We start from the raw sequence: 6,000 nt of genomic DNA, 5'->3' as shown, positions 1-6,000 counted from the left end.
GTTATATCTGCAGAAACATTATATCTGCAGAAGCTCTTTTATCTGTAGAAGACTTTATCTGCAGAAGCTCTTTATCTGCAGAACAATAATCTACAGAACACTTTATCTGAAGAAGCACTATATCTGAAGAAGCACTTTGATCTGCAGGAAGCACTATATCTGAAAAGCACTTTTTCTGCAGAAGCCTTAATCTGAAGATAGCACTTTATCTGCAGAAGGCACTATATCTGCAGAAGCTCTTTATCTGAAGAAGCACTATATCTGAAGAAGCACTTTATCTGCAGAAGCACTATATCTGCAGAAGCTCTTTATCTGAAGAAGCACTATATCTGAAGAAGCACTTTATCTGAAGAAGCACTATATCTGCAGAAGCACTATATCTGCAGAAGCACTATATCTGCAGAAGCACTATATCTGCAGTAGCTCTTTATCTGGTGAATTTTTTTAGGATATGTTTTTTTACGTTGGTGTTATAGTTGAAACAAACCAAATTTGGTCTCACTCAATCTCATTAAAATCATATCCTAACTGTCGCTTCACTACCCTACGAAGAGTAACGGAGCAAAAACGATGATCTGATTTTAATGAGATTGGGTCTCACTTCACTTCTTATACAGATATACTTTACTTTAAAGGGGTCACGTGATCAAAATAAAAAGCAAACGAACATTTATCTAATATAACAACAATTAGAGTAAAGAAAAACTCTTATTATATATCATTATCATATTCTCTATAATCAAACTTTATGAATTAATTTATAATTGCAAACATGGGACACGTGTAATTCATTTGCCTTACAGTAACGAACAAATACTGTTCGTACCGACGGAAATGAAGCAAAAAAAAACAGTTTCTTGTAAAGATGCGCTAAAAGCACATAATATGACAAATTAAGCTTGTGAAAGAATAACGAAATGAAAATACGTGCGGAATTCATTTCTGCATGAAAGTATAATGATCTTTAAGCGCACATGACAAAACATACAGGGCGAAGGAGCAAACATGTGACATATGTAATACGTCATTTGCTCTTAAATATAGATTTAACGACAAATAACTGTTCATACCGGCGAAACGGAGCAAACATGCGTAGTTTAGTATAAACAAGTTTCTTGCAAAGGTGTTATGATTTTGTTTGTTTGTTTCGGGTTTTACGTCACATCGACACAGTATAGGTCATATTGCGACGTTCTAGCTTTACTGGTGGAGGAAGACCTCAGGTGCCCTTCCAAGCATTATTTCAGGCACGAACGGGCACCCTAATAGAACCACCGACGTTCCGTAAGCTAGCTGGATAGCTTCCTCGCATGAAAGAATCCAAATTCCCTGTCGGGATTCGAACCCATAGCGGTGAGGGGCAAGTGGTTTGAAGTCAACGACATTAACCACTCGGCCACGAACGAACTGCAAAGGTGTAATGAAAAGGCATATGAGAATACATGCCGGTGAAAGGAAATAGTTGTGTAAAATATGTGACTTGACGTTCACAAAACAACGTATAGAGGTGAGCAAAGGTTAACACTTAAAATATGCAACAAGTCATTTGCTGATCTTAAAAAACATATAAGAATAAACACTGGTGAAAAGAATTATACTTGTGAATTGTGCGTGAAACTATTTTCTCGAAAAGATTGACAAACCAAAGAACCAAATGACAATCCACACTGGTGATATACAAGAACAAAGTGCTTAGCTTTAGGATACATGGTGATATTTTATATCTAAGGTTTTTTCGCTTAAAATTATTCTTACTCACAAACTCATCTCTTTTCAGTTATTCCATACCGAATATAGTTAAACTCTGCAACGGTGTGTTGCCCAAAATGACTTCATGCAAGCGCAATTAAGAATAAACTGCAAGTTATTTAAATGAAGTCATTTTTTTGCCGTTCATGAAGATGTATAATCAAAAAAAGCTACATAAAGACAAATTATCTAGATTTCGGCACACATGTAATATACAGATAAAAATAATTGAGGAACAATAAAAAACAGCTAGAATAAGCAAACCGATACTGCGATCGTTGTGCAGTTTAATATCAGAAGTGTGGGTGGTGTAGGCATCAGCTCGACAGGACTCGGTTTGATATACAGGTCTCACAACAAATATGAAAGAACATGAAAATACAGAAAGCGAAAACTAATACTGTAACTAACAAAGTTTCAAGTTATGCAATAGACAAAAAACCTGACATCATATTATAGGAACATACACACAACATAAAGACAAGACAATATTCTACAATTTGGCAATCATACAATACCAAGATAAGACACAATTAATGCGTTTGGTGGGTTGGGGGTGGGGGTTGATGTTAGAGGTGCCTGTACTGAACAAATTCTTGATTATGAGATAAGGTATATATTCTATATTCTTTTGAAATACAAAGATTTTACTATGAAGCAAGCTAAAATACTTTAAACTTTCTTCTCTTAGTCTAAAACATGTCATACAAAATTTTGACTAATCTTCTCAATATTGGTATTTGGCTAGACAATAATGAGACAAATTTATGTAACTAGGCCAATTTATTCTATTTATTGTATTTATGCGTAGTTCGTGTACTTGAACAAAAAGTAAAAATATATCCTGATCACAACATTTTGATTACACATCTCAATTATCGTTCACTAGTATAGTATTAAAATCGCTACAACTTCTATTCTAGATCAAGAGGCATAATCTATGTATTTAGTCAACGTTTTCCTTGGGTTTTTTTTAAACAATATTCAACAAATGGTTATGTTTTCAAATCTGAATCGTTTTGAAAATTTTGTAAGAATCAATAGGTTGTTTACAATATAAAGTCATTCCATTCTGGACAGTGACTAAATCTTTTGAGTTAAGCTTTATCTATTGAGAACAATTTTACGTCAATTATATACAAAAATCCATATCAAATTAATCTAACAATAGTTTTATCGATTTACACATTACATTGACGTGTATATTTATATCATTCTTTCATACAAGAGGAATTGATCTATTACACACTGTACATCCAAGAAATCGGCTTATAAGATATTAAGGAAATATTAATGATCTTTGTTCAAAACGGCCTGTATTTGATGTAAAAGGACTGACCCCAACACATATTGCAAAATTTGTAATGTAGTATATATAAGCAAGTCATTCAAAATACATGTTAAAGCCGATAATCCCAAATCGTGAAATATATTTCAATCTTATTTCTACTAAGTACTTCTAACACCTCTAATTTATATGCGAGAACGCTTGCATTGAGATGGTGTAACGAAAGTTCACTGTAAATACTTCACCAAATGTTGGACTTCATCCTTGCAAAACATTTACATGTACAACAAAAAAATATGTGAAATGTCTACATCTGATGCATTGTATTAAACAATACGTTTTAATTAAGTAGTATGTTAAAATGAATTAATATACCCAGAAAATAACCGTGCACAACTTGATAGCACTTTACAAATTGTACTTATCACCAAAAAAATTTGGCATTGAATTTGAATTTAAAGATTCCTGGTGCGCCTCCAGATTATAGATAGTTTAAGGGAATGCACATATCTTCTGACGAAAGAGCAAACAAATTGGATTACTATTGTTTTAATGTTCTTCCAGCAAAAATTTCCAAAACAATCATTTGGAGATACTCGTGTTACAGTATATGCTCATGTAAATGGACCCTCTCAAAAACACTGCGGAAAACCTTGTCTATTGCCATCTAATCTGATGCAAATTCGCGAAATTAAAAAGAGTTCTTCCTGAAAGGTATAGTATGAGAGATTCGCTAACATATGCCACTACCGTTGTGTAACTTATTGTCGACTCCGTTTTGTGCAACATGGCAATAATGTGCTTCGATCCTTCATTACCATGAATCTTGCATACTATCGGAAGTTTTTCACATTTACATTCAAACTTTTAAAATAACGCATAGCCGTAAATGTCTGTCGGCTTGTCAAGCTCCAAGAAATGACTTTTTGAAAAGTAGATTTCCCAGAAATGAGACCCCGGACTAGCGGCGTTCACGATCGTCTATATAAAAAAATCAGGTCAATGATTTTTAATTTTTTATACAAAACTTTTGTTTATAAAAGTTGAACAAAATTGACTGATCAATTAACGTATCGGCAGCTGAACTACGGCTACACTTGATGATTATAAATGAGCTTGAATTTGCACACTGTCGGCCGACAACATTAATCCAAGCACTACACACACTCTTGTTACTTCCGAATACGGGGCCATTCATGTTTAAATGATTTATAAATTTAAGGTCAAATTTTTAATGGAGGCACAAATTCACTTCGGGATTATAATGCCAATTTCATTCTGGAAAAGGTAAAGTGTGAAACGGGAACCTACTGAAAGAGTTTGACTCCTGCGCTAGTTCTCATTTATTCTAATTTTATGAAAGTGCGTAAAAGGTATTATTCTGATGAATTTAATCAAAAGTGTTAATGTATATTGAATCAGTGATATTTTGTATTTTTATGATTTTATATCAGGCAATAGATCGTGAAATTACCCTTGTCGTGAAAGTAATTCGGCGAAACTTCGTGTCAGATTAATTTGGTGCCGTAGAAACCGTCGACTATATTGTAACAGTTAATATTATAGCCATTGTAGGAGAAGGGGCTTAACATCTGAAAATAAAAATATCTAATTACTTCGAACAATTAAAGACTACAATTGTTTTCAGTAAGTCTCAAAAATTCAAACATACAATAACGTGCTCAACAAAATGAAATCACAAATATTGATATCTTAAAAAGCAGACATACATTTCTATAAAATGGAATTAATGATGATCCTATGAAAGAATAAATATGGCATTTTATTCTATCTTGCTTGATAATTGGAACTGCTTTATTTAAAACTGATATTTAAAACAGAACTCATAATAACAGGACAAGATCAAACACAGAAGACGTCTTGAATTTGTTTGGGTGTCAGAATGTCAGAAAGGTGTAAGTTTGAGAAAAACCCATTTGTTTGATAGTGCATCATCTAATCCATGTGTTTCAATGATTAAAATGGCTATATAGATTAACTGCAGCATCTGAACTTAAATCAGGTTATTGACTTAAACATTAACAAAATAGTTGCCTTAACCATGTTAACGGTATTTGAACTCCAGACTCCTCGCATCCTAAGCGAGCGTCCACGGTGAAGTTATATGTTAACGGTCTAACGAAAACCACATATTTTGAATTAGGGTTTTAACCCTTATTAATTTTCGATAATATGAGTAAAACTCTTTGTTTAAGACTGATGCATAATAATCATAGAGCTTAATATAAGCATAATATTTATAAAGAATAACACAAGATGAGAAATCTTCGATCTATTCGGAAAAGTTTTTTTTCCCGAGAAGAAGCTTGAAAATTAATCGCCTTGTCATGTGACAATCTTTACGGCAGTGATCTCCCTAAGTTTTTTGGCGTTAGTGTACATATAAAGGGAAGTAACCGCTCGAGGAGTTTGGATACTACTTCGTTTTTTTTTTTTTTTTTGTTTTTTTTTTGGCAAATAAGCACATCAGGTTCTGAAATTTCCCTAGACCATTACTTGTTTGATCGTGCTGACGACGCAAACAAATAAAAATAAGCTGTACCAAGTTACCTGCCTGGCAAACTGATTCCTGGCGGGCTCTAATATCATGAATTGAACCAAGGGAACCAAAATAACCTTCAATCTGCAAAATGTTTTGTTTTTCTTTACAATAATACTCCCAATCACAGCTCAAAAAAGCTAAAATTTATCTTTTCCAGACTTAAAACAGACAGTTAAACTTAAGATATTTAAGTCGAATGCTATATTATAGCATTTGTTATACTGAATTTAACAAGTTACTGTGTTGTAATATTAGTACAAATAGTAAGTTGTTTCTGTTTCATTGTTCTGCTCATTTTACTAAAACTAAGTAGTCAGATTTTTAGCTTCGAAGCTGTTTTAACTTTCTATTGTAAAGATTTATAGTGACTATTCGTCACATATGTTTATATAATGATTAT

This window comes from Ruditapes philippinarum, unplaced genomic scaffold (assembly GCF_026571515.1).
Source record: "Ruditapes philippinarum isolate M1 unplaced genomic scaffold, ASM2657151v2 ctg10670_1_1_1_1, whole genome shotgun sequence".
In the NCBI taxonomy this organism is placed as follows: domain Eukaryota; kingdom Metazoa; phylum Mollusca; class Bivalvia; order Venerida; family Veneridae; genus Ruditapes; species Ruditapes philippinarum.
The sequence above is the reverse complement of the archived record's forward strand: the minus strand, read 5'-3'. Positions refer to the sequence as shown.